The following is an 11,943-nucleotide window of genomic DNA, read 5'->3' on the forward strand; positions in this document are numbered from 1 at the left end:
AGTATGAAACATGGATGCAATCCTCTGAATATTTGAACACATGAGAAATAGCATTGTTAATATTGCATACGCACAATATGGCAGATCTCAAACAGAGCATGCACCTGCTAGACAAAATATTTCACTCATGAAACCTGATAGCACAAAAACAATTTTTACCAAGGCCTAATGTTCACCCTCACTGAAAGCCCTCTGCTGACATTAAGTCCCTCCTGCTTTGGTTCATAAAAACAGGATAGGAATGACAGAGAAAGCTGCTTCTGCCCCCCACTGAGGATTCACAAAGGGAGCACTCAGCTTCCCATGGATCATGCCAAAACCTTCACTGATATAGCACAGCTTATGAACAGATCTTTTTGGTGGCACTGCTTACACCTCTGATGAATACACACATACAGGTGCTGTTTCTCAATCTGCAGTTCTCAAATCACTGAGAGAGATCTCAAGAACAATGAGAAAAACACATTAAGTATTTCTTTGGGTAAGTGCCCAGATCCAGGGTCAAAGGCAAAGACATGAATTCTACCGAGTTGGGCAGACTACTATATTTTCCTTTTTATAACTTCTGTCACAAGTATTTCTAATTATCTCTCACCATCATCAGGAACAATTGCTCCTTTCTGATAAAGTACAGATTAAAATTGCATTCAGAGTTTAAACTTCCTAGAAGTAAACATGTTCCAGAGCCCAAGAGTTTCTGTCTCCAGGTAAAGAAGCTACACTGCAGAACTTGTTCGGGTGGACATAGAACTACTAAAAATTACTTTTGATGCCAACTGCTGTTTTGAAGCATCTCAGTGTGAACAACAGATTCTGTGACACCAGGATGAACTCTTCTAACAAACTGTCACAACTTTGAGAAGAACAGCTACAAAATTTGATCAGAAAAATCTGATCTAAAAACATGGTAGCTGTATGAATTAAAGAGGATATATAAAAGTTGGTAACAAAGCTAATACCAAATATGTCTGTGCTGCTTCAGTAATGCTAAGACTGAAAATAGAGGTAGATTAATTTATGTGTATATGAGTGCATTCCTCTGTATATACACATACATGGGTGTAAAAAGGTACTACATTCATGGAAAATAAATAGACTATTACTAGAGCTCAGTTACATATATGCAATAGTAGAAGAAAGAAAATGATAATCTAGAAATGATACAGGATCTCCATCTGTGAAGAAACTACATTAATTCATAAAAACACCATATGGATGCATAAGTATATACATCCACATTATATATTTATAGAATGCATATATTCAGTATGCACATAGCTATAGTTATACACGAATGAAGTAAAGTTAAACATTCAAAAAATATGCCTTAGAACTTTCATATATTTAATAAAATACAATGTGGTGTTGCACAACACAAGCTGCACACAACCAAGCTGCTGGACAGCTAAATAGCTACTTCCATGTCAAAGAACTAAGAGGCCCTCCTGAAGCCACAACTGGCTTCTCCAAATCAGATTCCACCCCTAAAAATAAATAAATAAATAAATCTGTAACACAAGACCACTAAACTTTGCTAAGCAAAAACAAAACCATATTTGTCATAGATCAAAAATCACAATCATTGGAGTTTGCTTGCATAGAAAGCACTGCAATTTAAAGATACAGTCTAAAAGGTACATAAAAGTGGTCTAAGAGGATTCAGCCTAATCAAAGTCTTTCTATAATCTTTAGTATCAGTGGTATCATCCCAACAGTTTTTGTTCTCTGGATGTTTTCTACACCCATTTTCCTCATTTGTGTGGACTATACACATGTTCATGGGAAGCCTGTGAAATCTAACTAATCAACATGTAAAATATCAAGTCACAGCAAAATACAGGTGTCAGATCGTGCAAAAAAAATCGAGAGTACCACTCTCTCATTTGATCATTGCATGTTCTGATGTATGGCAAAGACTGAGGACATGCCATCATTTTCTGTAGTGAGCTTAGGTGAGAGTTGTTGGGATGTACAAGATGATGATGAAAGAGCTGGAGAAACTTGGAAGGAAAGCAACAAAGTATATCAGCAAAATAGAAGCTACAGCAACTAAGGGCAAGTATTTCTTCTCCTTTCCTAAACTTATTCTGTATTCAGGGGATAGTAAATTGTTTCCTCTTTGGAAAAGTAGCATTATGTAAGCAGTTATAAAAGCAACACACCAAGCCACATTAACAACAGGCATCATGGAAGTCATGCTTTTTCTACAGGAAAATCCTCATTTTTCTCTAATTATCTATGAACTGAAATTTCTCATAATGCTCAGACTCAACGTCAGACAAATTTTGTATTATCTGATGAATAGCTAATACTGTAAGAGATCCCAAACCAAATCTACCTGTTTTCCCTCTGAATTGCAGCCTAATAACATATTTGGAGGCAGACTTCAAGCAAGCTACTATGGGAGGAGACTTGAAATACTAGTTAAAGCAGCAGTGTTTCATGACAAAGTATTAGTTATAAAATGATATGCTTTTTTCAAAAGCAAAAGATGGTTTTACTTCAAAAACATTCAATTCTATTACTGAAAAGCAACCAAGCATTTAAACCTATTTGCAAATAATTTTCAGACATACAACATGCTCTTGTGGATACGCACATAACTAAATGCAGTTTAAGCCTCCTCTGCTGCTCTTATACAAGTATGAATTATAATTAACTCCATTTAGTAAGAAGACTACTGAAGAAATAAAATGCATATTTAATAAATGAGCTGTTTGAATGAGTTGAAATCAGGGGCCAAACACATGCAAATAAAAGGTTAAAGAGCTTAATTTTCTTCAGCCCAGTATCTGAAGTCCCACTTAAAAAATGTAGGTCAAGTTTCATACTGCTTCCAAAGTTTCTTAAAGTCAGCTTGCAGCAAAAGCCTGACCCATTTTGAGTTGGCCCATCAACAATTAAAAAAACATGAAAGATCAGATGGCTGCATCACTTCTCATAATATTTTTTTCATTATAGGACTAATATATGAAACACATTATCATCTGAAGTTCATTCTGTGAAGAGATTACTATGACAGACTAACACATGCCTCAAGGATGATTAAGGAGTTCAAGGTAGAATAGGTCTTCTGTGTTTAATTTACTAATTCCAACAGTGAACAACTGTTAACATGAAGGTCGATCACAACATAGAATGATTACTTTCTCCAAACAACATGCATTAGTTCCATAAATAAATATATAATACACACACACAAAACAGAAAGTACAACTTACCTTACTGCTTTTCTTTCACTTTCACTTCCACTCTGAAACTATTAACATTACACTGCTTCATTCTTTTGAGAAGCTAAAGAATAACACTTCCTGACTAATTCTAATATCTTGTTTTGTAAGCATTTAAAGAAGAATGGCAAGCATTAAGATAAGTTTGGGATACATTTCTTCTAATTAGTACAACTGACCTAAATTCTATTCCACCCAAGAATGTTAATTGGAGAATTATCTTTTGCAAAACTCATTCAAAACATTTAAGTAAGAGGAGGAATATTTATATGCTAAAAATCACCTTTTCTGAGGCATTTTAAAAAATAATTATTGTTATTAAACAATTTTTTTTCTGAAGAACAGTTGCCAGGTATATTTTTGTCTGTTCATCTGCTCCTAAATCCAAAGTAACTACATTGTATTTCTTGATTTCAGTGCAGCAGCAGAAGGCATGAAATAGTTCTCTCTCTAAAAATCCCTGCTAGTACAAGTTAATGCATTATTCCAGGTATAAATATGGCAAATTTCTCAATACCTGTACAGAAGGCCTACTCTGAGGATAAATAATGAGAAATTCAGGAAAAGCTGACTGATATGAACAGCTGCTCTGGTAAAAGGACTTTCATATCCTAGGAATTTCTTCTAACTTCTGCATTTTGGTCTCTCGGATTATAAACTGGGATACAACTCATTATTAACAGTCAAGTAGCTTCCAGGGGGGGTAGCTTTGAAGATCACTTTTAATATCAGCAGTTTGCATTTATCTAAGTTTTCATTTTCAAAGAGTACAGTGCTCCCAAACCTGACATATGTGTATATGAACTTCTATTTAGATATTTCATTGAAATTCTAAATATATAAACATTTATAAACATAAATGCATAACCTATCAATATATAGCTTAGCTATTATTTATATATATATATATATATATATATATAGGCCAAATGATAGAGCAAAGTATAATCATACTGATATCATTCTCTTGTGGAGAACCATCTGAAGCTCTCTGAAGACAAGATTACTTTTGTGTAGAAGCTAAATAGTATAACCTTCATTTATTTAAACAACATATTATGAAAACCTGAGGGAAAAGCACAATTTATTCTACAAAGGAATCTTGGATAAAGCTCTGTTTGCACTATTTCTCTTAACACAGAACAGACATTACAATAAAATCAGATTTTCAGAAAGAATTACTTCTGTTGAAAGCTTTCAACAAATATATTCATAATTTCCAACTGTTTGTTTTTACATGTGGTACTCAGATCAGATATTTTATATCAGGAAAAAAAAAAGAAAAGAAAACCCATCTGTTAAAATACATGCATGCATGTTCTGTTTGGACATTTCCTATCTAGCAAATGGCATTAGTTCACCTTCAGTGAAATCGATTATGCTTACCGTGCAATATTTGAAGGGTACATTATATTGCAGTTTACCTCTTTCCCCCTACTCTATGCATGTACTTCTCCAGCTGCACAAATTCAATTTGCCCAGAACATCTAAGAAAGAGCCAAGACAGAAAACAACTTCCCATTATATATATATATAAAACAGGCTACAACCTTTTCCTCAGTGCCAGCTCCTGAATTTCAACAAAGAGGACAAAACTCCTCTCCTCCTGAAGCAAAAGGGAGCTCCGATACTGATTTCAAGAATACCCTTCAAACTCAGAAAACATGTATGGAGTTTCACTAATTGCTTATTTAGATAAATGATCTTTTACCAGGTTTTCTATTTACTTTTAGACACAACAGGTAAAGTTTATTTGCCCGTAATTACTGTAAAAGCCTAACATATATGTAACTTCTGAATCACATCCTATTTCCAAGTATAATGAACCTCAAAATCCAAGATTGATTTTGGCTTCGCTTGATCAATACTAATCTCCAAGATACATTAGGCTTTACATTGACCTAAACAAAAAAGTCATTACATGTATATTAGTCAAACTCCAAAACATTTATTAAATTAATTTCAGAGACCACAAAAGGTGCATTGTTACCACTGTTTCTGCCTTGGATTTCCATCCATCACCCTTAAGAAGATTTACATGCAACTAATAATTCACATAATCACATAGTCACTGTAGTGGATTTCTCAAAATGTCTTGACCTGTATACTATTATCTTGAGATTCATCTTCTTGTATCTAATTGGAGGAACAACAGCAAATGACACAGCTATTGGACTATTAGAATCTAATCTTACATACACAGTCAGAAAACAAATCTCAATCTTAGGGACAGAACTGAATTTGAAGACAGGAAAGAGTGAAAGTCGTTACATTTAGACTAAGCCCCACTGAAAGCAAAGTGTAAGAAACTTTCAGTCAAAGGATTCAGCCAGCACATTTTTAAACAAAATCACAGGACTCAGAAATGCATTCATATAAAGCTTATTTTGAAAAATACAGATTTCTGACATTTTTCATTATACTGGCTAACTTCAGGATAGGAATATAAAACCTACGTACGCATCAAAGTAATTGTTAGAATTATGGCAAAACTGTTATCTATGTATGTAGGTTAGGCTCCTGGTCTCTTTTATTCCCTTTTTGAAAATAAAAAACCAACTTCCATGTAACAGACACACACACACATAAAAAGAGGGATTAATAAACATAAGCTATGATTTATACTTTTTGAAAGTAAATCTAGTGACTTCAACTAACACATTTTTCATTTCTTGCAATACAAAATGTAATTTTGCCTCCCTAGAACATTAGAGATTTCAACAGAAGCATCTGTATTTCAGCCAGATAACACAATTTACACTTTGCATTGTAAAGAACTGATATTGTTAATTATTTGAGGCAATATCCATGCGTTCATTCTCTCCCTCAGGCACATTAACCTAAATTAAATAATTAATTTTACCACCTAGCTCTAATGTTATTAGACAAAACTAATATGAAACATTCCATGAATGACCGTCCAGAAGTCTTAGCACAGTAAAAATGTAATACCATTCACAATATACAGCTATTATATTTTTGTAAATTACTCACAAACACTTCAATAGTAATAGATATTATACACATAGAAGCTTAACACATCAAAAATGTTAGCATTAAAACTCTTATGTTTAAACTTACTGCTGTCTTATCTCCAGGGTATTTCAATACTAAAAGACATAAGAGTATGAAGACAAAAAAAGGCTATTAGCAATCAAACAGAAAAAGAAGCATTGTAAGTAGTAAAAAAAGACAACAAAACTGGATCCAGTCCAGGCTGCACCACAAGAAGTGTAGTTAGTAGGGTAAGAGAAGAGATCACTCCCCTCTGCTCTGCTCTTTTGAGATCCCACCTGAAGTACTGCACCCATGTCTAGGGCTCCCAGCACAAGAAAGATGAAGCTTTTGGACAGTGTCCAGAGGAGGGCCATGATAATGATCAGAGGGCTGGAGTAGCACTCCTATGAAGAAACATTTAAGGTATTGGGCTTGTTCAGCCAGGAGAAGAGAAGGCTCCAGTGAGAACTCATTGTGATCTCTCAGTACATAAAAAGGACGTACAGGAGAGATGGGGTGAAATTCTTTATTAGGCAGTGAAATTATAAGACCAGGAGTAATGGCTTTAAACAAGAAGAAGGGAGATTGAGATTAAATGTTAGAAGGAATTCTTTCATTCAGAGGGTTTTGAGGCACTGACATGGACTGCCTAGAGAAGCTACAGGTGCCTCATCCCTGGAGACATTCAAGGCCAGGCTGGATGAAGCCCTGGCAGCCTAATCAGGTGGCTGGCAAATGTACCTTCAAACCCAAGTCATTTGATGATTCTGTGTCTAATGAAGAGGTAGGAGCTATATAAAAGCTTGTGTTATTACCTGAAATAAAGCAGTTTCGTTGAATCTGACTATATATGTGTATGTGTGTGTTATAGGCACTAAAAGTCTTCTAAGCTTAAGATTGCTTTTCTTTATTGATGTCAGAATTTCAGCTCCACAGACTTTTGGGGAAATTCTCCTGGCTGCCCTTGATATTTTAGTGCAAGAAAAGACTATCAGGAAATATCTACGCTTTAGGTTTTTTAATATTCATCTTACAAAAGCAGTTTGCTTGGAAAGCATTTAAATATGTCATGAATTCAGGAGGAATTGATGAGTGCATTATGTCCCGCAGTGGCAAGGAGTGAATCCCAAGCACAGTCAGAGCCATGAGCCAGCAGAGACATTCATCTCCCTCTTGACTTGAGAGTTCCTGGAGGAAAAGCAAAAGCAACAAGAATAGAGAGCGAGGCTGCACACAATGTGGATTTGTCTTGTTCAGGCACAGAGAAGTAGCTTAAACCTGACAAAGAAGAGGGGAAATCACTCAAGAGGGCTTAAACTTTGGCAAGAGCCAAAAGCAAAGAGTTGTGAAGACACATTTTAAACAGATTGAGGGGGAACTGTAGTGGTACGTGACATGGCATGACATTTCAAGCTTTGACAGAAACTAAATGCAACCATTTCCCTGAGCCCATACCACTGTTAAAGACGCAAACCCTTCTGTAAAAGAGACAACCTTCATCTCGAAAATTTCGTAGAACTTCCCCATCCCTCCCCTGCTGCCACTTTAGTACTTTAGAACCCTCTTACTCTAACGGAGGAAGTGGTCTGTGAATTTCTGAAAGTAAACTTTATTGAGGTTGTTCTTGTGCTAAAAATGTCCTTTATCCTCAGGTGAGTATTTCCTTTACATTTTTTATTATAATTATTTATTTCTAAGTTTCTGTTACAGAACAAAACTTTCATATGGTAAGAACATGAGAGCTAACGGACTACAACATCATTCCAAGGCCTCAGTTTTGTCATCTTATAACATAGACATTATAGTTTCCCTCCTTCCTCCCAAAAAACACCTTTGGTTTTCATCTGAAATGTCAAGAAAGCTGCTTCCCAGCCACATATCAAGAGTCAAACATGTGAAAGTTAAAATGTATTCCAAAATATCAAAACAGCAAATTTCAGCCTGTATTATGCTATTGACTCCCAAGAAGCCTACTATGCGTAACTGCCAAAAGGAGGCCTACTGACAACAAGTTTAACAGTAGCATAGAAATCTCCATACTTTCACTGGAGAGTTTTTAATGGTCTGCAAATGGAAATAAAGTTGAAAACCACCTCTGATATTACTGGGGCATCTTCTTTGCCTGTGGCAAGCTAAGGACAGGATACGGTTCTGACAGGCTGTGGTTGTGATAAGTAAAACCGACAGCTCAGGGGAGATATTGAATAACTTATCTCATGAATAACTTCACTTCTAGAAGAGAGGGCAACTTTCATGTCAGAACAGTGCAGAACAACATACTGAAATCATGATGTATGTACATACTAGCACTGTAGCTCATCTTTTCCCTCACTACCTTCACCACAACTTTCACCCAGGTTGGCAACATTGGTTGGTAAAAGTTGAAAACACTAAGAAAGCAAATGAAAAAAGGTGGTTGCTTATTTTTGTTTGTTTGTTTTCATGTTACTAAAGGCAAAAAATCCAACCTGTCCCTAATACCATTAGATACTGTCATCTTTTCATGCAAATGAAAAGGAGCTGGAGAAGGTGACTATGCTATAAATACGAATTAATTTTAATACTGTTTTGCAGCTGTTAAAATTAAAATGTTTTCTCTTTCTGATTACATTCTGCATGCAATTTGAATACATTGATTAACTATTGATTAAGTGCAATAAAGCAGTGACTTGCACTTCTAGAATTTAAAGAGGTAAGTGAGAGGTAGGTACCAAGGAATTTAAATCATCTGACATTAACCAAATAGTTACCAAAAGAACTACTAAGAATGTAAAGCACAAGACTTATGGTATCAAGTGCAAACTCTGCTTAAAATTATTCCTTTATTCTCTGTTCACATTTATATTTCAGTAGGGTGCAAATAAAAACTTTGTTGCTCTCACGTGGCTTTGATGGATGAGCTCACCCAGGTAGTCACAGTTCCTTTCCTCCAACCCTATGGCCATGTGCAACACTACATAAGAGCAATGTAGTATATGGTACATCAATGTGATACACAGTCTCTAGAATTACCATCAGAATATGATCACTCTGACAGCTTTCCACCACTCGCTCTTGTCATAAACCACAGCTAGGTTTTCTGTTATGTTGTACTTCCCAGTAAAACAAATGACAAAACTCAAGAAATACCATGATACTGCTAAAGAGGCCCTAAATTCCTCAGCAAAGAAAGACAAGCCATCTACAATGTTAACCTTCAGAGTAACTCAGGAACCACAAATCTGGGCAAGGTCAAGTTCCACCTCACCAGAAAAAAAAAAAAAAAAAAAAGAAAAAAAAAAAGCATTACTACCATACTGCCCTAAAACCATGATGTCAGGACAGGTCTAACAAAAACACAGAATCACAGAATGACCTGGGTTGGAAGGGACCTCAAGGATCATATAGTTCCAACCCCCCTGCCTGGCAGGGCCACCAAACATACACCTTTACTAGATCAGGTTGCCCACGGCCCTGTCTAACCTGGTCTTGAACACCTCCAAGGACGGGGCATCCACAACCTCCCTGGGCAGCCTGTTCCAGGGCCTAACCACTCTCCTAGTGAAGAACTTCCCCCTAACATCCAACCTAAATCTTCCCTCTTTTAACTTAAAACCATTTCCCCGTGTCCTGCTATTGTCAGCCCTTTCGAAGAGTTTACTCCCCTCCTGGGAGTAAGTTCCCTTCAGGTATTGAAAGGCTGCAATGAGGTCACCCCGCAGCCTTATCTTCTCTAGGCTGAACAAACCCAACTCCCTCAGCCTGTCCTCATAGGGGAGGTGCTCCAGCCCCCGATCATCTTCGTGGCCCTCCTCTGGACCCTTTCCAAAATCTCTGTGTCTTTAAAATGAAACCATCAAAACAGGCTTTTTAAAAGAAGTCAGAGGTGATCACCTTACACAGAACCAATGGCCTTAACAGAAAGCAAATCCTTCTGAAATAAAATCAGCAACATAGTCAAAAAGAGTACCTGATCATGAACAACACATATATGAACCACAGACATCTCCTGCTACCGAGTTTCAGCACATCATTCTCAAGCAACTTGGATGACCTTTGTACCCCTGTCTCCTAGGTGCCCTTCACAAGATATGTCAGGAAAAATAAAAAGGGAAAAGGAAAAAAGAGGGAAAAAATGAGAGAGGAAAAAACAAAACAAAACAAAACAAACAAACAAACAAACAAAAAAACCAACACCTAAAATTAGGAGATGACAGAGTGAGTCTTCTAACCTACACACCAACAGCAGATAATTTCACCGCATTATCCTACAAACTAAGAAATAAGCCAAGGAGCTTCAAAACCTGGATGTTTTATAACACAGTAAAAGAGTTTGTTCAAATAACTTTCTTCAGTGCAGCTCCATCAAACTCAGTGCTGATGCATCAGTTGCTAAATGCAACCACGGCAGAACTGTAATGCAAAATCTAGTATCCCAGCACTACACCTCAAGCAGTGCAGACTCCCCACAAAACCATACCCACACCCTGTATTTCAGTTTCCATCATTCTACAGACGTACGTTGCACTCAATGAGGAGCTATTAAAAGAAAACACCGTCAACTCGCACACATGCCAGCAGCGTTAACTACAGCAGAGAATTTTTTCCACCCTACCGTGTCCTTCACTTTCCTCTAGGATGTTTAACAGCGCTCCAGAAGCAATCCCTTTCCACGCTGGACGAGCCTATTCCCATCCCCACGCTCCCGCACCCACCCGCCCCGCCCGCATCTCTCACGCCCCAGCAGCGCAACGCTCGGGCCGGCGCAGCGCACGGGATTGAGTCGCTGCTGGCAAACAGACAACAACTCCGGCTCGGCTCCTGCCTTTACTGCTTCGTGTCCTTCAGAGAGTAATTATTTGCTTTAACAAGACAACGTGACAGTTTCACTCCCAAGGGCGAGCTTCGTTAGGGAGCACCCGACCAGCCCTCTCCGGCACTTCTGTGCCCACCGTATCTTTGCTTTTTATAGAACTACCTTCGCAGCACATCTTTTCGTTTCGCCCTCCCAAGAGCATGACCACGGCCACTTTTAAACTCGTTCCGTTCTGCGTAACACCCCCGGAGCTCCCGGGCCCCGTAAGGCACTACGCGGTGCTCCCGCAGCCCAGCGCAGGGCGCGGTCCCGGTGCCGCAGGTGAGAGGCGACCGCGCAGAGATCCGCGCACCTTTCCGCTGCCAGACTTGTGTCACCGTGTCCCCCGGCCCGGTTTCGTAGAGCAGCTCCGGGCGCTGATGCTCCCCGCGGGGAGGGCGTACGAGGACACAGCGGGAAGGCAACGCTGCTTCCCGTACCCCTCGCTCTGCCCGCACTCACCGCTCTGCTCCGCTCCGGGCACCCTTCTTCCCTCCCTGTCCGCCTCCTGTGGTGGGGCGGAGGCTCCGCGCCCCCCGGTGCCCCGCGCCGCCCACGCTCCCTTCCGCGGGCACTCACCACTCCACCCCCCCTCTCCTCCGGCATCACGCGGCCGTCTGCCCCTCCCGAGAGCCGCCGGCTCCATCCGCAATGCAGCTGCGGCCGCCCCGCTCCTCTGCCCGGCACCGCACGGCCCGGCCCGAACCGGCACCTGCGCACCCCGCTGGGTAACTTTGCACCGCCAGCTGTGCGACGAGGGGAGAAGGGCGAGAGGACAGGGGAAAAAATAAAAGTGTCATAGCCAGAAGGAGTTCTGCAGACTGTTTCTCCCCCCAAAACCTATTACTGCGGTGGACCCCAGGGATGGGGAGAGATTAATTG

The 11,943-nt window shown here is 39.1% G+C and overlaps 1 protein-coding gene across 7 annotated transcripts in view; it reads right to left on the minus strand.

Moving 5' to 3' along the window:
• THSD7A (thrombospondin type 1 domain containing 7A) overlaps nucleotides 1-11,644 on the minus strand; it is a 258,813-nt gene extending 247,169 nt beyond the window's left edge. For 2 of the 7 annotated variants that reach the window (XM_015853619.2, XM_015853612.2), the window contains exon 1: nucleotides 11,375-11,584. The gene's annotated coding sequence lies outside the window, so the exon portion shown is untranslated. Of the gene's footprint in view, nucleotides 1-10,821; nucleotides 10,914-11,374 lie in introns of those variants that run through there. The other 5 variants (XM_015853613.2, XM_015853618.2, XM_015853616.2 and 2 more) reach the window with 5 other exon arrangements.
• Nucleotides 11,645-11,943: the final 299 nt, after the last annotated feature.

The sequence above is a fragment of the Coturnix japonica genome, chromosome 2, assembly GCF_001577835.2.
Source record: "Coturnix japonica isolate 7356 chromosome 2, Coturnix japonica 2.1, whole genome shotgun sequence".
In the NCBI taxonomy this organism is placed as follows: Eukaryota; Metazoa; Chordata; class Aves; order Galliformes; family Phasianidae; genus Coturnix; species Coturnix japonica.